Source organism: Cydia pomonella, chromosome 14, assembly GCF_033807575.1.
Source record: "Cydia pomonella isolate Wapato2018A chromosome 14, ilCydPomo1, whole genome shotgun sequence".
Lineage (NCBI taxonomy): Eukaryota > Metazoa > Arthropoda > Insecta > Lepidoptera > Tortricidae > Cydia > Cydia pomonella.
This window is the reverse complement of record NC_084716.1, coordinates 11,735,501-11,761,020: the sequence shown is the minus strand read 5'-3', so window position 1 is coordinate 11,761,020 and position 25,520 is coordinate 11,735,501. Positions and strand designations below refer to the sequence as shown.

The 25,520-nt window shown below is 36.2% G+C and overlaps 1 long non-coding RNA gene across 2 annotated transcripts; it reads right to left on the bottom strand.

The window, feature by feature from the left end:
* Positions 1-10,852: 10,852 nt before the first annotated feature.
* On the bottom strand, positions 10,853-25,440 carry LOC133524960 (uncharacterized). 2 transcript variants are annotated; one of them, XR_009800493.1, is made up of 4 exons: positions 24,118-25,440; positions 17,592-22,034; positions 17,277-17,364; positions 10,853-15,791 (listed from the first exon to the last, which is right to left on the bottom strand). It is a non-coding gene; the product is annotated as an uncharacterized LOC133524960 (long non-coding RNA). The 2 variants fall into 2 exon arrangements; XR_009800492.1 differs by having other exon boundaries at positions 17,592-25,440.
* Between the last annotated feature and the right edge of the window lie 80 nt (positions 25,441-25,520).

Below are 25,520 nucleotides of genomic sequence, written 5' to 3'. Positions count from 1 at the left end.
AGTATTTTGAAAATAGAAAATGGGTCATCCGACGCACGCAGAACTCGCCAGGATGTAAGAACTATTGAGAGCGAAAAAACGAACTATAAATCGTGTCATTTACGACGACACTCGTCTCACGTCGCCACGTGTCTCGTATTGTAATGTTATTAAAGGTTAAATTTGACAAAGCTGCGCGCCATCGTGGATGACACTTATGGTAGGTACCTCAACGAGTAAGTAAACAGAAGAAAATTCTTACAAAAAATTACGGAGAATAGCACTATTTGTTACAACACCCTTAGCGACCATTTCTACAAACTTTCAGACACAATAAATAATACGCACTTTAAAAGTTACTTTGCTGCCTTCCGCTGTGTTGACGCAACAGGCGCTACACATATACACACTCACATATTGAACCCAACATGGAAAACCATAATATTAACAATGCTTACTGAACCAGCGAGCAGAAATGATCCAGTATGACATGACTCCTGACTGTTCATAATGGTTCCACATCTCGGGGTCACATTACTAGAAACGAGCTCGCGATCACGATTCTGAATGTTTTGTGAACCAGGCATTGCGATTTGCGATACGCATATAAAACGTGGCTACTTAAAAGAAAACAATATAAAACACCGCTACAGCTTAAATAATTTTGAAACTTAGTACGAAGCCTTAAAGTTGATTTTGAAATGGATTTGAAATTTGATTTAGTACGTACTTCTTTTAAAGGTGTAATGTTTTAAGGCAAGTTTACACTTATCGGAATCGGCTTTGAGATTATAATATGTAGGTACTTGATGATTGCGGATAATATCCAGGTTATGTGTGTCAAGGTTATTTAGTACTTTAAGAGAATGTTATTAACGTAAGTATTTTCACATAGCACATGGTAAGATATTAATGAGTAAAGGTGAAATTATCAAAGATTTACCTATCAAACTAAATATTACTTGAACGGCCTCGTAGCATAGAATTGGTAGTAACTCTGCCTACGGAGCAACCTGGATCCCGTTAAGTGTATTTATTCGTGTATTTATCATTCACAATTTAATAGTTTCCTAACCATATACATTAGATTTTATTTTCAAAATATTCATCTGTCCCTAGTCCCGACTGAATCCCAAGAGTACATCAGCTGTAAACTCCTTTACACACACACATTGTTCCGTCGGCTTGTTTTTTTTTCCTAATGTTTTGTTAGCAAATTGGTCTCTCTTGTAATCGAATTAGCTCACTGCACACGTTGGCTTTTCTTTCTTGAATTTTTAGGTAGTTATGACCTTATGTTGTTTAGTAAACGCTAATAATGCTACGAATAAAACCTAAACTACGTCCTCTGTGCTTTAGACCTCGCGTTAAGCTTAGTGATACATACTTTTTTATGATACAGGAGGCAAACGATCAGACGGATCACCTGATTATAATTTCGCGAAAATCGGTTAAAATTGTCGAGAAGAACATTCGCATATTGCTCGGCTAACGCTTCCGTCAACAAAGAGTTCTTTTTTTACCAACACACACATATAAAAGTTAAGTCGAATGTTTTGCAACAGTTGCCGCCTCGAGAGTTACTGAAACAAACACGTTAAATAAAAAGATGGAAATATTTCTTATTATTCGGATAAGACTCTCTCACTCATTGGGATAATTATATTCTAATACACTCATTAATTTCTGTATAAATCAGTATATTAATATTGTTGTCCTACTGATTCCCCAACTTTTGGTCTGTGTCATATAGTTTATTTACATTACCATAGAGAAATAAGAAGTAAGCATATAGTGCTCAATCCATACATCATTTTTGGTACCAAAACGCTTATTTTCGTGATCGACATAGATGTTAGATGTATGATGTTGATGATAGATGCTAGAGCATCGAGTAGCGGAATTATCAGTACCGCTACTTGACACTAGATGTCACGGGTGTCGCGACTGACGAAAATTGTAACAAGCAAGAGTTAAAAATAGTGTTCCCGTTAATCCGGTCATTAGACTTTTCGTTCGTCGCAACATCTATTCTCAAGTAGCAGTACTGATAATTCTGCTACTCGATGTTAGATGTCGACTAAGAAAATAATAAGCGTTTTGGTACCAAAACGGATATGCTTCCTTCTTATTTTTCTATGATATTACTTACTTTTGACTTTCTCATCTAAAAGCTCGTACGCACGAAAAAATGTGGCCAACATTTGCCGTTTAGTTGATAAAGCAAAAAAAACTGGGGAATCAGTAGAACAACAATATTAATAAACTGATTTATACAGAATTTAATAGGTTTATTGGAAAACACAATTCGCCTAATGAGGGCGCTACTGGACGGTTGACGTAGTCTGTACCACGCGAAATAGTCGTGTATAGATCGTGTCATTCACGAAGACGCGTGTCTTGACTCGTATTGTCGTATTATTAAAGGTTAGATTTGACAAATCCTCGCGTCATCGTAGATGACACGAACTATAAAGGTAGCATGATATTGATAAGAATATCAAATACCAATCTATATTTTTCGCAAGACAAATCTACCGTAATACTGACATGCGTATTGAGGAACACGGCCCGCATCGAAGAATGATTAAATTGATTAAGAAATGTTTAAGATCTTGGAAAGATCTTTAAAATATCGATGACTAAACAACATGTCAAAATTGACGTTTATTTCGATTCCGCTATGATCCCAATAAGATCTATCTACGATATTCTAACGTCACAGTGACATTGGTTGCCCGAATCGAACTGCTTCTGTCTGAACTTATCTAAACCAGAACTTATCGTTACCGTATTTCATTCTTCGAATAGGGCCGACAGTTTTTGCCCACATAAGATCGAACTGTAATTCTAGTCCTTGTATTTTCAGCGTTTTTTCTATTAGATTTATTTTTGTACTCGCAATAACGTTTTATGAGACGTTTGAACGTGTCGTGTTTTTATAGGTTTCACGTGTCTAGTTAGAAAAACGGGCAGGCGGAATGGGATTGAGTTATACATATAATATCAGCAGTCCTGTAGCCGGGGGGCTTACGAGTATATTAGCAAATAACGAACCGTTTTACGAAGCGCTGGTGGCCTAGGGGTAAGAGCGTGCGACTTGCAATCCGGAGGTCGCGGTTTCAAACCCCGGCTCGCACCAATGAGTTTTTCGGAATTTGTGTACGAAATATCATTGATATTTACCAGTCGCTTTTCTGTGAAGGAAAACATCGTGAGGAAACCGGACTAATCCCAACAAGGCCTAGTTTACCCTCTGGGTCGGGAGGTCAAATGGCAGTCGCTTTCGTAAAAACTAGTGCCTACGCCAAATCTTGGGATTAGTTGTCAAGGGCACCCCAGGCTCCCATGAGCCGTGGCAAAATGCTGGGACAACGCGAGGAGGAAGGAGAACGAACCGTTTTACATATCGAAAAAAAAACTTGTAAAGGATCCTATCCCGCCTTAATTATGTAAAGGAGGAAAATAAATAGTAACCTTAACCTCTAGCGGCCAGCCATACAAGAAAAATCGGCCATGAGCATGTCGGGCCATGCTCAGTGTAGAGTTTCGGAGTTACCATTCTGTCAGAATAGGCCAAACGGGGGCTATTAATTAGTAAGTACGTATCATGTACATTACAAGCTTGGGAATACCTTTGCAGCGCTTTGCTAAGGTATTCAGCGCTAAGAAGCCCTTTTTACTAGGAAGAGAAGATTCTTTGCAAATAACTCAAAAACGGCTGGACCACTATTATAGTTTTCATTGAATGTAGTTACTAAATTTTTATTTCACGATTTTTTCATATTTTTTGGACCCATGGTTCAAAAGTTAGAGGAGGGGGAGACACATTTTATTTTGGAGCGATTATTTCCGAAACTATTAACTTTATCTAAAAATGGTTTTAGGACACCCTTATTCGTTTTGTAAGACCTATTTAACGATATCCCACACTATTGGATCAAAACAACAAAATTCAAAAAAAGATTATATTGTATGGGAGGTATTGTATGGGTTTATTTTACCATTCTGTTGCCATGCATGATTTATAATATATCCATGCCAAAATTCTAGCACTAACGATCATGAAGCAAAGCCGCGGACGGACGGACAGACGGACATGGCGAACCTACAAGGGTTTCTAGGTAGGCAAGAGTTTCTACGAAACCCTAAAATATTAGCAGTCATTGACCAACAAAAGATTTAGAATTAAATTTTACTTATTCAACAGTTTCTAAACGTCACAATATTATTTAATAACATCATAGCAAAATAGAAAAAAAAATTCGCTGTGTTACTAAATACAATCAGTTCAGTTCATTTGATTCAGTTCAGTGTGGTCAAATGTCTCATCTTCACCACACATTTGAGAGTTTATCGGATCCGTATACCCTTGCGATCGTAAAGACTGAACCACTTGACTGTTCAAGATCAAGTCCGATTGATAGTGCTCCGAACAAGCACTGATCTTCTTGATGACTCCGTTATGTACCACCATTTCTCCAGCCCCGGACACTGGGTTGCCGGAAAAGAAGCTCGATGTGTGTAGTAATCCTCTTTTATGCAGGTTAGAAAGTAATATCCTCCCATCCGGCCCCATAGCGAAAATAGCTGCAGGGCCCGACTTGCCTTCATCTGCGTCGCTGGTATCTACCAAAACATCTAACGCATTGTATAACTTGCCATTTTTCACGTGAACCTCCAGTAGTGCTCTTTGATGACCATTGTAATAAGTTACAACAGGCGGACACTTGGATTTACTCTGCCACTTACAAACCGTATCTTCACTTTTATATTGGCTTTGCATTTGATATGTTCCATACACGAATGCCATACTGAGAGCTTCTATGTGATTTCCATAGTCGGAGCACGCAGTGTTGTTTGCCCACTTACAAGTGTAAATTCCTTTGCCATTTTCCAGTGCATACAAGACGCCGTTGAATGATACCACTTCTCTGGGATTACTATAATTCAATGACACAGACGCACAGAAATCGGCTGCATCATCATTTTTTTTAGTGCAATTCCATAAGCGGCCATCCCATGTAACAGCAAACAAACTATTAGCCACAATAGAAAAGCCCATAATTCCTGCGCTCATGGTGTAGAGTAACGTGCAGCTTTTCTCTGTTCTTAACGAACAGCTCAACAGCTGGTCATTCCATAATCCAACGTAGATTTTGTCATGTATCGAAATTAAAGAGTAGACGGGGCTTCCTGGTTCATGAAAGGGCCGGCAACTATTCGGGTCATTTTGGTGACACCGCAAAATAGTGCCATTATATAGACCTGCGTATAGATATCCACTTGCAATCGACAGAGCCTCGACTGATGATATAACCGTTTGGAAAATCGTGCAGAATTCTTTTTGATGTAAGTTGCACCTGTATATTAATCCGGAATATAAACCAATATAAAAGTGCTCCCCACTAACAAACACAGAATTAGCATGGTAACCGGCGTTAAAAAGTGTCTCGCATACATGTGGATTGTCCACCTGACAACGCAGCACTTCCCCATCTTTCTTGCCAATCAGCATTACTGCGGGGGTAGAGTATATAGCTTCGGGGGTATCTATGCGCACGTTCATGATGTTAACAAATGGTGATTTTGTTATGTTGATCCGAGTATAGGACACAGAGTCATTAGCTTCACATCTCGAATGCTGGTAATCTTCTAGTGGTAAAGCGTATGCTGCTACTAGCAGAGTCACAAAGGCAAGAGGTTTCATAGTGAAACGTGAACACGCCGCGGGTAACGATGGCAAACTGAATTACTTTACCAGTGCCTCATGTAGATAGGCACAAAATGAGAGATAACGGCTGTGGCGATTGTAGAGGTCACATGTATACATGAGATAAAAAAAATGTAGATTACTACCCATACACATATTTCTAAACAAATTACTCTAACTGTTGTAGGGTTCCGTACCCAAAGCGTAAAACGGGACCCTATTACTAAGACTCCGCTGTCCGTCCGTCTGTCCGTCTGTCACCAGGCTGTATCTCATAAACGGTGATAGCTAGACAATAGAAATTTTCACAGATGATGTATTTCTGTTGCCACTATAACAACAAATCCTAAAAAGTACGGACGATTATTCCCACTAGTTATTACCAGTGGTAACTACTGGTTTTTTTTTCCACTTTACTACTGAAAAAAAAAGAATGTTTTGGGAAATAGTAGTTATCACTGGTAAAAAGTGGGATTTTATTTCCCAGTAGTTACGACCAAAATTTTGTTTAAGTTCAAAACTAATAAAAACAGTGTAAATAGTGTAGTATAAATATAGAGTACTTTAATAAATAATGATATGTCGATTAGTTTCCAAATAACTCGTTAAAAATTAATAGGCCCTGAAGTGAAAGTAGTCTAAAACCTTAAGTTAGCTCATTTTACTTTAAAAATAATCTTTTTTTTTTTTAATTTACTGCGTTCAAAGATTTTTTTACAATTCGCTTGTCTAAAAATATTGGTGTATGTACAAAATTTTCGATTTTATGGATATTTTGTACGAAAAACGAGTGGCAAACCTAATTTGAAGTAAGTTTAACATTAACTGCATCGACTAGTGGAATAAAACAGCAAACTTATTTTTTTAGAAATTTTAGCCGTTTCGATTCCCGGGCGAGACCAGCGATTTTTTTAGTTAGTGTTATGTTTCTATTTAAAAATAAAATAATTTTGCTTTAAATAAAATTAGCTTACTTAAGGTTTTAAGGCACTTTCCCTCCAGCCCATTCAATTTTTCCACATACTGCGCAATTACATATAGCGCAATACAATATGTTAATGGCGAAGTTAATGAATATATATTGCATATTTTTTTATGTAGGTAGGTAGGTACGTGTAAAATATCATGCAGACGATAACCTTAGTAATACAATGCGCTTGAAGGTGAAGACATGGATACCTAGCTTATTGCTGGATTAAGTATCTAAATTTGTATGGAATTATCCTTTGGTACATATTTTTGGATTTCGATTGAAGCGTCCCAACCGACGATGAAGCGATAGGGGCTTTATCACGCACATTGCCACCTTCCCACGCACATAATATATGTCTTTAAAGATTTCCATAGCCTTGTGCTTGTGGGTCATTTTATTTAAAATACACTTTACTTTTTACCCTTGGATTTTTTGTGTTATTTCTACTTAGAATCACAAGCTCTTTTGATCATGTAAAGAGAAAAAAAGTGTCTCAAACTTTCCATACTTTATCGTTCCAGATGATGAAAATTAAAAATAGTAACGGAATGGAAATAAAAATCTTGAGGCAATTTTTTTTCCTATAAGGATCAAAAAAGCTCGTTACCTATACTAAGTACCTAGTTTAGGTAGTAGCAGTAGATACTAGGTTCCAGATTAAATTAAAGTGTAGTACAATACACTGATACAAAATTAAAGACGCAAAAGCATTAAACGGGTCTCAATGTTTTTACCACTTTTTTATTGTTTAATTTGCACTGTTCGTTACGACGTTATGTAAGGTGACTTCAAAATATAAAAAAAAATCTCCCACCTGTGCCATTATATTTGTAGTGCGCTACTCGTAGCTAAATTTGTAAATGCATATTTTTACGCATATTCTTAGAAAGGTTTGCAATAAATGCGTTAATTGATATACGGTGTTTTTATTGAATTCCGTTATTCCGTTCGGTCAAGGTATTAAAGGAAATATACCTGGCATAGGTAGTTAATTTTTGAAAGTTATTTTTAGTTTTTCATAAAAAGTAATTAATGAAAAGTAATAAGGCATTATATTTAACTCAACCAAACAACTGAAAACTATAAGATACGACTGTTGAATAAGATATGAACTTGCGTTTAATAGCAAATGTACTAACTCGTACTAAACACTAATCAATGTGTAAACATGCCCTAAGGCAAGTGTACACGCTCGTAGGGGCCATATCAGATAAAAATAAATTATGTATTGATTTTCTCCAAAATGGAGTTAATTACAGTGCCGGTGTCTTTGAAAAAGAAACTTAATTTAAGCGCAGAAATGTACCTTTGAAATAAACAGAGTTTAAAAAAACACGGTGTATAGCAAGCCACCCGTCACTAAATATATTAACCAAAAGCAACTTCAATCTATATTGTAAGAGTCTGTTCGCCCCCATATATTCCACGACTCTTCTCTTTCCGCACAGACTCTAGTAGGTACCCAACGCACGTTATATGTTTTACCACCTCAATATTTATAGACTCGGAGCATTCGAACACTGCCTAAACATTTTACGTCACTCGCAGTGCATCTTGCACGCACCAACATTGTGTGAAACACGCCTAGAGTTACATCAAGCTAAGTTACAGCGATTTTTATAGCCCAGGCGGTGCAAGTGTTAATTTAATCGTCAAACTTTTATGAAATTAGGTTTGACGTTTAAATAACACTTGGACCGTCTGGGTTATCAAAATTGCAACCAACTTAGATTGGTCTAACTTTAAATTAATATTAGTTTAAACAAGTAAAAACGCCTTTAGAGTAAAAGACAAAGAATAACGCATTTATTGCGAACATATTAAACATATATTAAATGAGTTAAATGACATAATATGGATCCTGCAAAAACGCCTGCGTGTGGGTTGGTTTTCTCTCTCTTCTCTTTCCGCTGTCATAAAGCTAACATCGTCTAATTTTTTTTTTTATTTAATTTCAAAGTCTCTCCGTATAACCAACCTCTATAAATCATATAGTTACAACTTACAAGATGATTTAGGAGACGTGAGCAGGATCAAGCTTGCGCATGCATTCAGTAAGTTATAAGCAACTGCTTCGTACCAGTATTTGTAATAACGTTAATTTATTATTTAACGGACTTGTTTTGCATGAACATGATAAATTGTATCGTGTGTCATGCAAATTACGTTCAATATCCATCACAATCATTGTAAAATTTCTTAATTTTATTTATGAAGATAAAATTAAGCTACATACTAATATAAAATTTGGAAACCATGTGTTGTATTTTTTAATCATTGTACTTAATACTACCGAAAGTACCGAATAAAGCTTTGTTTGGTTAAGCATACCTATCTATTTTACTATGATATTTTTATGACAAATATTTCCCTTCTCATAGATATTTTATCGGAAAGTATAACTTCCAGCACTATTTTAGTGTAATTTGAAAAAACCGTGATTGTTTTACTTATTTAAGTACCATGGTGAACAATCCATTAACATTTACTGATTGTGTAGGCTTAGTCCTGCTTACATCTGTTAATCACGCTGTATAATGTCAAATCAAAAATATTCTACACGTTCGAAAGCAGCTTCAATAGTCGCCGATATAACTCCCGCTGACGTCACAGGTGACCATCGGCTTCACAATCGATACTGCAGTGCTCACAAATGTACCCTGTAGTTGACTCTGTTCACCCAGCTCAAATCACCTGGGTCAATTAAGTAAACTAAAAATACACTTTATTCACCTTTACGTCATTGTCAAATTTGTGACATATTTTTCGTTTACTTTGTTCACCCAGGTGCATTAGGTAAACTATTAGTTTACTTAATGTACTTGTGACCAACTGCAGGTGAACTAAGTTTTTTTAAAGTTTATTTGATGTATTTATGACCGAATGCAGAAGAATTAAGCCGACTTAAATTTAATGTTCACGATGAATTGCCGATGCACCAAGTATATTTTTTCTTCGATTTAGTTTTCCTAACAGGGTCAAGTATTATGTTAGTTCCTAAATATAGTAAGTTTACCTGAAATAAATATATTCAAGACAGGAAAGGACTCTGACTTCGCAGTAGAAAACTAATTTGTTTTGTTCTACTACTGAGTTCCGAATAAAATAATCCGTTAAATCCTATTACAATGTATAAAATTTGATTAAAAATTATGAGATTAGGCCAAACGGGTCTTATAACTCTTATAATATTACCAGGAGAATGAATGCAGTGTATAATTGTTTCAATGAAACGGCCATAGCATGCTCATTGATATATTCAAAACGAAGGAATTACAAAGAGAGCATTGATGGCCTAGCGTTAGGTAAGTACCTACCACGTACCACAAAATGAGCCAGTAAGTAGTTTCTGAAATTACTGAAACAAAACTGAAAAAAAAACGTGTAATACTAGGCACAAAAACGATTCCAGTCTATGGTTCCTTAATACTGTACAGAAATATCAGTGAGACTGCAAGTTTTCTGAATAATAAGTAATTTACAAACCTAGGAAAGGTTTATAAAAATTCCAAATGAAATGTTTAAGCTTTGTGTCCACTTTAGCTAGTGACATCTCGTATGCGATAGAAGAACTCAAACTGTAAGGTGGCGAGTAGCCGAACTAACCATAGGTATATCTGTCAATAATGTTGGCTCCACATGATAACTTTACACGCTCGAAAAAAGTATCTAAAGGACTCAGCAAGGAGGTTACATTGTTAAATACGACTAAATTACGTAGGTCGTTTTCGAGTATGTTGACGGCAAAGTAAAAACTTGTTTTTAATTTCGTCGTAATGCTTATATTCTGTCCCTCGCTCCCTGTCACGCATATAGCAATTCAATCCAGTATTTTTAAATAATGGCATTTGTAAAATGGGACAATTTTGCCAGCGTCAAGGTTGAACGATCAAATTTATATAAAGATTTCACCATATAAAAATGTGCTCGTAAAGCATGACGTTGTACGGTGATTGCTCATAGTAAAGTGATAGCAGCGGGCTAAGCACGGTCGCATTTTTATCGCCTGTCACGTTCTAATAGGTATGTAAGTGCGAAAGTGACAGGCATAGTGACAAATGATAAAAATGCAACCATGCTGCCACCGCTGGACTTTACAAATTTAATAGCTACGATGGATTGCCGGGCTTCCTATAATTCCTTACTAATACCTCACTAAAACCTCTTTAGTTAATAAAACATTCAAATATCATTCAGATACTTTATTTAACGTATATAAATTGGACTAACATTTGCTTGACATTAGAAAAAAATCATAACGTTTGTGTTATAAATATTACAATAATGTCCTTCCCCTCCAAAGTGTGCTAGCGCCACTAGGTAAACACCACATTTTTATAGGAATATAACGCTATGGTGGCGCTTAACTCTGTCGCAGTGTGAATGCAATCAGTTTTCGTGTGCTGTCGCCATTTGTATGGTTGGTGTACACACTGTCGTGTCGGATAAAGCTAATTCTGCTTGACATTTGCAATGTCAAATTGGGCTAACATAGGTCAATCTAAAGTATGGACGGTACAGAAAGGACGACAATCTCTTATGGCAGAACTATTGCAAAAGTGACCAGCTTTCAGCTTTAACCCTTTGAACGCCAAGAAAATAAAATAAAAGCGTCGTTATCTAGTCCACAGCGCCAAGGCAACTATAGGTGTCATGACGTACGCTGTCAAAGTAAACTTTTTTTCAAGTAAGGGTTAGGTACAAAAGGTTAAATTATAGTTCCTAATAATCTCTCCAGTGGCGCTAGGTAGGCTCGTCGTAATTTGGTCGGGTTATTTGCTGCCCCTCCCCATTTCATCTCTATGTTATTATACGTATATGATTCATGTAATATCCATGAGCCTACCTAGCGCCACCGGAGAGATTAGGAACTATTATTTAACCCTTTACCAGGCTGACAGTTCAAAAATGACAATCGAATGTCAGTCTTACTCATCGAAAATAGAACACATGTTTGAAGAGCCGCATGTGTGAAATAATATTCCTTAGCCTGGCAAAGGGTTAACCTTTTCAACGCTTTCTCCCTCTCATCAAAATGTGGCATACACGCCAATATGTCAACTATTGAGAAACGAATTTAAACCTTATCTGTCAACAGTAAAATTGCTTTGACAGCGTCTGCCATGACCTCTTTAGTGGTCGTTGGCGTGGTAGGCACGACAGCACACGACCACTTTAGTGGCTCTTGGCGTTCAAAAGGTTAAAGCTGAAAGCTGGTTACTTTTGCAATAGTTCTGTCATAAGAGATTTTCGTCCTTTCTCTACCGTCTATGGACGCAGGATGGGTGATAGGTTAGGATGAGCGAAAACGAGATATGCAGTACAGATTAACATTCTGAACGCCAAAAATACCTACAATCGTCGTTACTTGTCGTACCCACAGGGCCAAGGACACCTATAGGTGTTCTGGCAGACGCTGTCAAAGTAACCTTCACACTTTCGAATACCTAAGGTTTACATTGGCCCCCTTGCGCCCGGGATTTTGGTGTTTGACTGATGTTGTGTTTATGACATAAAGCATTCAAAGGGTTAATGTATGGGTATTAAAGAGAATTTGAAATAGAGGTGGATTCTAAAAAAAAAACTTTGTAACCACGATAAATTACTGCCATTTTCCGACACATGATTAAAACTTTTAGAACGCCATTTGACTTTGATCATTATTCTTTCACTGATATATGTTAAATTTGTTAATGAATAAATCTAATAGATCAAAAGCCAAATGCATGGCGGTATCGTTTCGAGCGATGGCGCCACAACCTTTAGCCGATGCTTGGTATGATGTTGCCACTTTTTATTCGTGCGTTCCAAAAGTTTTAATCATATGTCGAAAGATGGCAGTAACTTTACTGTGGCTACAAAATTTGCTCTTTGGTAATATGTAGTCGCCATTATATATATTGGAGCGGCCAAGATACTCACAAATATCTGAACATGCCTCTATTGTCAAGGCGTTAGAGTGCATGTTTCGATTTTTTTGTGCACTTCGGCCGCTTCGTTATGAGCGGTTTCAGCCTAGCGTATACGGCCCTTACAGCGATACGAGCTTATACGCGCGTTACATTTCCCTGCATTTGCTTTTTACGGGCATACGCGCGCGTTACTTTTACCTACATTTAGTCTATACCAGCTTACACGCGCGTACACGTACGCTTGTATAAAACGCTAATCGGAAACGGCCGTATACCTCATGGTGACACGCGACTATTAGTATATCTAAATTGACCAACGTAGACCCGATACGTACTTCGGACGTAAGTATGGAGTTCTCTACCGTCCATAGACGTAAGGTTAATGTACTAAGGGGGTTAATATTACGGCTTTGTTGATTAATGCGTTGTTTATGGTCACCAAAAACGATTTTCACGGTAGACCATCGAGGTCTACCGCGAAAATCGAAATTTCTCTATCCGCCATTGTATCGCTCGTTTATGCAAGAGTGATAGACGGATAGCAAAATTTTGATTTTCGCGGTAGGCACTTCATACTGATTTTTTTAACCCTTTGAACGCCAATAACACCTAAATGCGTCGTCGCTCGTCGTGCCCACCGCGCCACGCCGCTGTGGGCACGACTAGTAACGACGACTTTAGAAATATAATAGTGCATTCCCTTTTACCATAATTATACCTTATATAAACGATTTTGTAACGCTACTATGTAAACTAAATAAAAAAAGAGTTTAAAAATCTTGCCCTTGGTTCCACTCTAATAATAGGGGCGTACAGTAACGTACGTCTGAAATATACACCACCTTAATATATGGGCAATAAAGTCGTGTACACATATTTTTGGCACTTTTTTTGTATCGATATTTTCAGACGTGCCCGTACTATTATAGCAGTTTGTCATCCGTTTGCATATCTCACGTACACAGACCATTTGTCACAGTTAAAGCTTTCACTACTTAAATTTATTTTTTAGGAAATTTCATGTCACCGGTGAGTGACGTTAATCAGTCCGCTAATTGCGGTTGGTGCGACTGGCCCTTAGTATCGCTTTCAGACTTCGGTTACTAGACATCTCAGTCATTCATTTTCTTCTTGGTCGAATCATCAATTACATAATCAGTTTACCTATTCTCTTTCAGCCTTTTACATTAATATATTATATTATTATCTATACGACTTTGTATTGTCTCGCCGACTGCATCACATTTCCTTACAATAAGTTTCCTTCCTGTCTATAAGTGATCGATATACTCGTATTTACATTATATACAGCTTATATAAGTATTACATTTTAAGTGCAATTTCCAAGGCCTCTGCATGCTGCTATTATTTTTTACGGTCACCAAAAACGTATCAAGAAGTTATCTGTAACCGTACGCATTGTTATCCAATCCATTATTATAGTTAACCATCTTCTACCTGCGACTTCGTCTGCGTGGGATGATGATGATGATTGATAAAAACTATCCTATTATCTTCCTCGGGCCTCAAACTACCTCCAGAACAAATTTTATCTAAAGCGGTTTAAGCGTGAAGTGGTAACTGAGAGAGAGAGATAGAGATAGAGATAGAGAGAGAGAGAGAGAGAGAGAGAGAGACAGACGGACGAAAAGCCGAACCTAATATAGACATAAAACAGCTCTAGAATAGCTACATACTCGTAGTCTTAGCCTACAGGTACAGTTGACATAAAAGTGTTTAAGAGGTTCACCGAGCCACAGGTAGCTGTATTGGTCGCTATAATGCATGCTACTTGTAAGAAGTTAGTGTTACAGCTTAAAGTGAATCGTACAACCTTAACATCCATACACGCAATAAGCAGCTGCTATTTGCGTTTTCTGGGTCTAAACAGGCGTAAAAAAGTCTTTTAGAGCTCCTTATATCGGAAAAGAAAATAATACTTCACCCTTATAAGACGCTATTGTAGATCCTGTAGTTACAAACGAGTTACATCTTAATAATGATGTTACTGGAGTCTTACAAGCTAAACCTATAGCTTAGCAAGTACCTATAACGACATCCTAAGGTGACTAATTAATCAATAAATAAAATAAAAACTATACATTATAACGTAGGTACTTAACAAAAATAGACAGAATTATTACACAATATTGTCATTATGTTGGTATTTATGCACTTAGTACAGAACTTCTCGTATATTGTTTCTTCTTCTCTAAAATTTAATAAGGTGGGCAGCAAATATTAAAATGGTATACTTTATGAATTGTATATACAGATGTCAATCACAATGTAATAAATTAACTGTGATGATGAACTGTGGCCATCGTGGGACTCGAACCCACACCTCTGGATTGCCGATCCGAAATTTGTATCATACTTTTATAATAAGAGTCCCTTTAAAATATGAATAATAAAATAAGTATATAGTTATTGACAGTGTTATTAATTTCGCCGTCAAAATCTGCAGAGAACGTTATCAATGGACAACAATATTTACATTCATCTTTTCGCCATTATATTTCACTCCAAAAGGCAAGCTTGGATCACAAAAAATGCAACCTGAGTAGATAGTAGCAAAGGAAAAAAAAATGTACAATAACCTCATCAAGTGTTACAAATGTTGTCCAAAAAAAGCTGAAAGGCTCATCTATATAGGTCTAATACTGAAGGAGTAATACTTATAGATACTTAATTTACGCTATTATAGCATGCACTCGTCTACATCTTATTTCTTCCACTAACCCTATTGTCATGTCATATATGTAAGTAAGTAGAATTAAACCTTCAAAAGTACCCTAGAAGTGACTTTAATACTACATACAAGTTTAAGGTTGACATAATATATATGACGACGATACAAGAAAAAAGGGCCTTTCTCAAATTGGTAAAAAGGAATGCTTTTCTTACTACTACTACTAAACACATACCATGGGCAATCGTCATAGTCTCAATTTATGGATCCCATGAATTAATCACACAATAAAAATGTCTGTGCATTAGAACAGAGTATATCCACAGAACGTAACATTCTGATATACCATGTCCGGATGATACTGTCTTCTAATGCACAATATAGTTGTTTTATTAGGCAATATGGAGAATTAATAATAAATAGGCAAACTTATACTAATACATTTAAGGGTAAATTGTCTTGTTTGCTTCAGGTTCGATCTTATAGGCTGGTCACACATATTGAAAGTAGATACCCGCATCTCTGAAAAAGAAATTGTGCGTTTTAGTTTTGGTTACGCTTACCTAGGGTGACTGCTATAGTTATTGGCCACTCCTAACAAATCAGGAAGAAAGAAGCCAATTGAAGTCTTATTGTTATGAGTGGCCAATTCCCATGTAGTGGCCAATAACTATAGCAGTCACCCTACTTAATTTATTTTTTATACATGAAACAAGCGTTTCAAATTTAGTGCTCTCTAAATATTTTAATTTCAAATTATTTATTTTCAACCATGTACAGTCAGCGTCAAATACTTCGTAGCAGTCAAAGTAGCCAAATAGTTCGGTACACCATATATTTAGTATGTACACAAACACATACAATACGTACCTACATAAAATAAAGTAACACACAGTCATAATACCTACAACTTTGGGAACAAATCAAATCATATTATTAAATATTTTGATTTGTGTTTTTTTTTATTAAGTAGTCACAGTAGTAAGTCGACATAGTAAGTAGTATAATATAAATTATAAACTGAAAAATACAGTCTGTGGCATGCGCAAAACTCAACGCAGTCGGCGATCATTTTAGACTGCTACTCGCTAGACCTGATCGCTTCAGTGAGTGTAAAATTAAAGGGAGTTAAAAGCGACGAAAGAGCTTGTCAGACTGTCTTCTCTTATAGACGGACTTCCCGACATTGACCTTTACCGAAATTCAACAGCGTAAAACACAATAAGTCCAAATTCATTCAAATATCAGTAATTACGTACCACAAGGCAAAACGGCTCCTTGTCGATATATGTGGGCCTGGTCGCAATGGGAGGGCACAACGTGTCGTCACGGAGGCCCTCGGGAAAGACTTTCAGTAAATCTCCACGATCATTTATTTATTACAATATGTACACAAGTACATCACATTATATTTGTTTTTCTTGATTTTATAACAATCATCTTAAAACCGTGGCATACTTTTGGATATTCTGTCATCTTGATTTATAATTTAAAAAAATAACTTTTCGCATTTTCGGGCCCAATTTTTAGCTGGTCAACTTTTTTTTGTATGAAATATTAATGTCTACCTCTATGAGTACATAATATAATTAAACGGATCGTTTATTTCAATGAAATATAAAATAAAAATACATATTGTATGTGTTTGCGCCATACGAGTACATATAGTTGAACCGAATTCTAAGACTGCCTCTTCGTCTTAGACGCTAAGAGTCCTGGTTGCACAATAAAGTACTTAATAAGAAAGTATCTAATAAATTAAAAAGTTACTTAAGAGAAAAATTACTGCCTTATGTGAAACGTTTCTGTTTAATAATAATGTTTAATTTCGTTGGTATGTTATGAAATGTTAAGAACGCAAACATTTGATTTATATAAACGTTATTATGAATGTCTGCCTACATGGAATGGGGTCCATTTGACTTTGAGATTAGAGAACGAGTGATGTAGCACGGTAATATTACCTATTAGGTACCACAATATGTACATATTTATTAATAAACATACCTTATGACAGCAATCTTTTTTTCAGGAGCAGTTCCGCTGAACACTTAATTCCTCTGGTTTCGTTTGCATATCATTACACAAATTTTCACTGCAAGTATTATACAATATATATTTAAGTTATCATGTTTATATACATACAAGTACATATAAGTTTTGGGTCATTGTATATAACAAGTAATATTTACAAATGATAAATGTCCATTAGGATATAATACTAGCGTCTCTAATTATCGAATCTTGTAAATTACAATTGTTTATCTCGCTTTCGAATTTATTAATGATCTGCCGGTAGGGTGCAGAGTAAAATATACTAACTTTGTAAATCAGCAGCACCGTGGGTCTTGGCCTCCAGTACAGGATACGCAACTCGCGTTGTTTTGCGCGACTTCTCGCATAGCATCGTTGCTCAAAATTCTGACTCTTCCTCCAACGAAACCTGATTTAATATAAAACTGTTTTAGGTACCTATCGAAGTCTAGTTATTATTTATGTTACCCTCTTAATTAAGTAATATTATTTATATTACATTTATTTAAGTACTAGTTTCTGCCCTCGACTTCGTACGCGTAGACGTAGAATGATGATGAATCATAGAAACTATCCTGATGTCCTTCCCCGGCTCTGAAACAATCTCCATACCAAATTTTACACAGAGTTTATTTTTTATTTTATTGATTCAAAAAATTTACACAGCATTACAGCAAACTAATACACTGTGAAATTTTTAATAGACAGTATGTATACAAACTAGGTACATGATACAGTCTAGAAAGGAAAAAGAGAACAAAGTTAAGAAAGAAAAACAAATAAAAAACAGAAGATTCTCGCTTATCCATCGTCTCACAGAACTTCATACATTCTTTACACATATCCATCCTACTACTTGCAAATACATTACATTCCGGTGCTGATGCGAGGAGCGCGATATATTGTAGAGCGCGGACAAGTGGTGATTTGCCATGGGACATAGTGCGTGTTTTAGGCACCGCTAATAGGTGACGAATTCGTGGTCGGAAATTAAATTGGGCCTTAGCCACAGATGGAACGAACAGGCGTACGAGCTGTGCAACCAGTTCAGGCCAGTCTGAGTTCCACCGTAAGACGTTACATACAGTAGTCAATAGCCCGTAGTTACGTCTCACCTCTAAAGAATTAAACCCTAAAACGCCAAGCAGGAACTTTGATGGGTACAAATATGGGTAATACCCGTAAACCTTTTTATATAATAATCGCAGAAACGCTTTCTGGATTTTTTCCATAAGCAAGACGAGTGATATGAGTTATTATCGCATTTATAATATTTATAATATATATAGTAAGAATGGTAGAAGTGTGTAGATTATCGTAAAAAAATAAACAAAATGAAATAGATATTAAACAATGGCGACGCCTTTTCGAGAGAAAGAAACCTTTTTTAATTCTGAGTTCTAAACTTTGACTAGCACTCAATTATACTTTAGGCTCCTGGGCGGGAAATGGATTACCTGCACAATGATACTTGAGACCGTGTGATCGACAAGAACAAACTCATCTCCACTTTAGGAAGTTGTAAGGTAATGCCCTAATATATATTTTTTACATCTAATACCTTTGGTATTGTTTCCTTGTATACCTATATACCACTGTAACTTGGAATGCGACTCGCAAAATGCTATTAGACCAACCCACTTGTGGGGCTATTTAGAATTTTGATAACGGGTATCCATATTATGTAAAGCTTACCGTTTGTATTTTGTACCATCGTAATGGAAGACGGGAGTTAAATCAAAAGCGCAACTACATACATACATGCATAAGCAACATATGGACGTGTTTAATAAGATAACTTTGTCAAGTTTACATGATCAGTAAAAAAACCTATTCTGGTCAATTCTATTCAGTTTGCGAAGAATGCCTATTCAGTATATATTATGTATACTTTTTTATTCACACTGATTAAATTTAGGAAGTTTATTTAATTTCTAAGAGTGGCGAAAGTACGTCCAATAAAAACCTCTCAAGTCTCCACATATAAATTAGTTTTCTAACAAGGATTCGAACCCAGAGTCGCTTTTTTCTTAGCCAGGGTTTCTATCCAAAAGGCTACAAACAGTTATCTTAGTTTCAATTCTGCTAACTGGTGCAGTAAGTGGATTGTAGCATCTATATTTTCTTACCAGGATTCGAACCTGGGACCGCCTACTTCTCAGTTTAAAGTAGTTTGTAGGGATCCTTCTTACAAATATCAACATCTTCGTCACATGTAATATACGAACACACATACATACTTAACGATATGATTCCATACTCGTACATACCTACGTGCACGGCAAATACTTCGCTTTACATTATGATACAAAATCAATAGATATAAATAAGGCTTAATTAGTACCTACAACACAAGCCTAGGTACCTACAACACAAGCCTTATTAAGCTTACTGAGGGACTTAGTCAATTTGTGTAATAATGTCCTATAATATTTATTTATTTATTTATTTATTTATTAGTAACATAATTAGGTACTTATTATAATGAAAGGGTTTTTTTTTGCAATGTTTCAAATTGGCTAAGAGGTAGTTAGTTAAAAATATGTATTGCGTACGCGATCCAATATTCCCTTCTCATCTCCTGTAGACAGGATTTCAGGATAAAACTAACCTACATCCTATCTCCGAGGACTCCCTGAATTGAACTTCATTTGAATCAGAGTTAGATACTAATCGCATTTATAATATTAGTAGGGATTTACATTTAACATTACACTTATTAGATATACCTAGTCAAATGTTCCGAACTCTACAGCCGCTACTTATACGTATAGTCAGCATCAAAAGTAGCTATCATTCTATATACATTCATACACACATTGGACATACATGCCTACGCATGTGTAGTCTTTAAGAAGCTAATACTAAGTACTATAAGTATAAATTTAAAAAAAAAAACAGTGATAATTACAACAATGTCACCTCACAACCATCTAAGAACCATCGCTGGTGTATCACAAATGCTTTACATATAACTTAACCTAAAGAGATACGTCTCTATACACAAAAAACCGGCCAAGTGCGGGTTGGACTCTACGAAGGGTTCCGTACAATTATCTATAAAACGGCAAAAAAATATGTTTGTTGTATGGGAGGCCCCTTAAATATTTATTTAATTTTGTTTTTTAGTAGGTATATGTTGCTATAGCGGCAACAGAAATACATTATCTGTGCAAATTTCAACTTTCTCACTATCACGGTTCATGAGATACAGCCTGGTGACAGACGGACGGACGGACAGACAGACAGACGCACGGACGGACAGACGGACAGACGGACGGACAGACGAACAGACGGACGGGCGGACGAAAGGACGCACAGATGGACGGACGGACGAACGGACAGACGGGCGGACGGACGGACAGACGGACGGACGGACGAACAGACGGACGGACGGCCGGACAGCGGAGTCTAAGTAATAGGGTCCCGCTTTACCCTTTGGGTACGGAACCCTAAAAAATCAACTGCGACAAAATACTTTGTAACGCGAACTGTACAGATATATTGGAAAAGTGTTCGATGGTGGCAGATACTTTTGGCGCGTTGTTTTATCCACTATGATAGATGCTGACAGTACCACTCTGAAGATTATTTAAATAAGTATTTAGGTTAAAACTACACACCTACTTACAAAATAAAAACAAGCCAATATTGTCACCAATATAATTATAAATTATCTCCGTTTCAATTTGACAACATCGCTCCGATTACACCTGATCACCGCCGTAGCCAAACTAATGAAGAGCTTTTCGTCTAAGCAATGCAAAAAAAAACACACATTAAGGGATGATGAGTTACACATTAAAGTTTCCTAGTACCTATAGGGGAATATGACATAAAAAATATTTTATTTCTGTTACGCACGACTCATATTTGGTACCAACTATTTATGTATATTTGTAGCCATTGTACTATAGTTCTCTACCTTGACAAAAGTACTTACATTAGTTTTAGGTAACAGTTCTCACATCGTAACAAAAAGGTTACCAAGGTATTTGCAAAAAACATATCAATTAAATTCCCGTACGAGGATTCGAAGCCAGGCTCGCCTACTTCATAGACAGAGTATTGGTAATACGAGTATGTACTCGTAATTAGTGGTTCTTCTCTAAGCTAACCCACAGACATAACTCGGCAATATTATGCGATTCTTTTTTCTGTTTCTTGGGATATCAGTATATTTGTAATTTATTCATTTATTTAATCATATGACACTATTACAAATGTTGGTCGAATTTCAAAACAAATAAAAAAGTATCAAGGTTAATCACTCAGTGGGTAGCGTTTTCATAATGAGAAAATCTAGACTTTTCGAGGATAAATTCATATGATCTTAAATTACTTAAAGAAGATATAGGCTTACATATCTTTGACTTACTTGTTACGAACATACATGCCTGCGCATGTGTAGTCTTTAAGAAGTTTAAGTTTAAATTTTAAAAAATCGACAATTATAACAATGTCACCTCAAAACCATCTAATAACCATCGCTGGTGTATCACAAATGCTTTACATATAACTGCAACTAGATCAGTAGAACTGATTTGGAAATAATTGGGAATATACATTTCTATGTATACACAATATCTTACCATAAATGCATTTTATATAACGTCTCGGTTTCGTCAGGCATAAGTTTCCGACTGTTAAAATAAGGATCGCCCTCCACTTCTTAATTATTATAAGAAGGTAGCTCAACATAGTTGCTCTGGTCCATTCATGATTTGTCTCCTTGTATATCCAGGCCAGTTGAAAGCAGATTTGCAGTTATGAAAATAAAAAAACATTATCAGTCACAATCACTTATATTTTAACTGAAAAATACACTCACATAATTAAAGATAACTTAAATAACTTTAAGCCCCTTCTTACCCCTTAAGGGTTAAATTTCAGAAAATCCTACCTTAGGGCACCTCTACATCATTTGTACTATATATGTAATGTTTTAAATTTCATAGTTTTAACTTCAACGATTTATTAAGCTGTATGTGTTGTCTGTCAGTATATAAGTAACGAAACTGTTTTATAAATAGGTAAGTTTTTGCCAAAAAAAAAAGTTTTTATCTTTTTTGGGTACAAACCTTTGTCGCTGACTGTACTTTTCTTACCATAGGTAACTAAATACTCATCGAGATAATTCTAAAAACCCCAAACACAATATAGTTCCGTTGTTTCATCACAGAGTTTCTATGGCCACCTCCTGTATCCGTCATCAGATCAGCTCGATGGTACCATAATATTGCATTGTCACCCGACTTATATGTTATTATGTATGCAAATCTTCAGCTTAATCGGGAATCGGGAAGTGGGTCAATTTTAGTTTCCAAGATTTGACCCACCCTAACTAACAAACTTACATACTAACAGAGCAAGTTAAATAAAAGCTTGTATGGGCTTACATAAACAAATAAAGATATCCGTGTTCATCATGCTAATAAATGCCCTTATCGGGAATCGAACCCGGGATTTGCAGTTTTGTGGGTAGAATCACCAGCAACTACTCGTAAGCTAAGCGACCGTCGTAGATTGCCGACTTGCTGTAACATTACTAAAACCTGGTGCTTATATAAATACTTTGTCAAAATTCAAAACTAGTAATTCATTTTTCATTTTCTTCTTCTGGAACTTACTTTGCATAAGTATCTAAACAATCGTTTTATAACGGTTAAGCTAACTTAATAAAATGAAACCTGTAAGTATGTGATATGAATAAACTAAACTAAACTATCGGACGGGCCGGGCCGTACGCCTGGTTGCCTCTGTAAAAAAGAGTAGCTTATACGTTTTTACTACCTACATCCTAAATGTCATTATCATTATTATACCTATATACACTCCTAGTCTAATGGCTCTAACATACAAATAGACAAACAGACAGACAGACGGACGGACGGACGGACAGACAAAGGACGGACAGCTGGGAACGGACGGACGGCCGACGAACGAACGGACGGACGGACGGACGGCCGACGAACGAACGGACGGACGGACGGACGAACGGGCGGACGGACGGACGGATGGATCTTTATTGCCATTTTGGCTACGAAACCATTAATTCTAAATATTAGAACGTCGTGCTCGACTACAGTTAACTTATAACAAATAATGCTTATAACCTCGGAATACAACGAGTATAATAATAATAATAACTTAAGAGTAGTGAAAATACCTTTGAAATCATTTATTACTCACATATACTTGTGCATCTTATTTCAATTGTTCCAAACATGACTAGGATAGGTAAATTGGTTTATTATGGAGTTCCGTTGATCATTATACGATCTTAATGAGCACTAGAACAGGTCCTCTTTTTCAACAAATTTCAACAAATAAATCTAATGATCAGATATGGAATATAATTAACAAAGTATCTACCTAACTACAGTATTTATTTGTAAAGAATAAGTATAGTGTTTTTACGTGGTAGGTGGCAATTGGTTGCTTATTCTGCTATTAGTACTTTACAGGTTATACCAGCATGCTAATATCTTACGAACGACTATAAAGCTATCATCATAATACTTATAAGTTAACATTGACGGTGTAATGTTTTTTAGGAGCAGCTCCAATTCACCAAGAGTAATTTATTCTTTAGACACATCAAAGACATGCACACAAAAACTGCTAAAATCATAACTCTATCTTTTTGGGTTTGTCGTTATCTCGTTAAATAAAATCAGCCGGATGGAGAGCCTCCTCCTTTTAAAAGTCAGTTGGAAATACAATGATAATTATCGCAGGTCTGCAAGTCCGCTATACTTATAGTCAACAGCAGCAAACGCATGCAATCTTAGTAGAATAAAAGTCAACTAACCTTGTCAATAGGACGGAACACTGATCAAATCTTGGGAATTTATGGTTTTTATTGTAAATTTGTTTGGTAGATTTTCTTTTAGAATTATTTTCTGTAAATAAATTTATGATTTTAAATGACACCCGATATAAAATGACAAATGTCACTTTTATTTTTTAGTGCTTTATTCATAGACTATGATGACGCCTTTCTAAGATGTTTGGACTAGATTGTCGATTTTAACCTTGGAGGATTTGACAATTGGAGAATTTTCTGTACAAAACAAGCCTGCTACAGTCTACTGATTTTTGCGGGGGAGGGGCACGTCAAACATCTATGAAATTATGACGTAGAAAAATAACACTTGCTCTGCGTGTGCTATCAAAATCGTTGCAGACTTGTCTTGTTCTGACTGTAGTCGTGCCCACAGCCCCACATCGCCAGGGACAACTAAAAACGTCTGTCATAAGACACTGTCAAAATAAACTTGACACTTACAAGTTAGGTATACATTAGCTTGCTTGCGCCCGGGACCTTGGCATGTCAAAGAGGTTTTTGTTTATGATGTAAATAAACCCTTCGGCCGCGTATGTAACCGGAGTTTTGTAACCAGTTACATAAAAATAAAAAATGATCCTCGTAGGATACTGGTATCCAAGTAATAGGATTTTTACCTTTACTGATACCTGTATGATTGTTCGTAACTAGTATCCAGTAAGGAATAAATAATACTCTTATGAAACCATGAGTCATCCGGACCCATGCTTTACCGAGGACCTATACCATATTATTTTTTTTGTAATTGAAGACATCTGGAATAAGTGACGAATATCGTGGTGAGAAAAGAGTGAAAAGTACCAGGGCAACAGAACGTATTACGCTTAGTTCATGATATTTGAGTTGCAAAGTTATGCCCGTTTCACACGAGGGCAGAGCAGCGGGGCAGAATAGTAGGCAGCACAAGCTGAGACAGAACAGTACTATACTATTCTGTCTCAGTTTGTGCGTTCAGGTTGTAGCAGTACCGTGCTAGGTGTTATGAAAACGTCAGTTATATAAAGAATGTTGAGTGCATGATATCAAAAGAGGTTGATAATACCATACCTATCTTTCAAGCAGTTACCTGCGAGGAATATAAAGTACTTACTTACTCGTAATCATTAGGAAGTTTTCCTAGGTTGTAACTCGGTTACGTGAAAGGAAAAAAATATATCACTTGGATACCAGTATCCTATGAGGATCATTTTTTCTTCTTAGGTAACTGGTTACAAAACTCCGGTTACATACGCGGCCGAAGGGGATGTAAAGCGTAAATGAAAAAGCTAATTTAGCCTTGCAGCGCGTTTATAATGTCGTAATATTATTTCTATGATGCTAGAGTTTTGTAATCAATAAAAACGTAAAACCTAAATAAAAAAATAAAT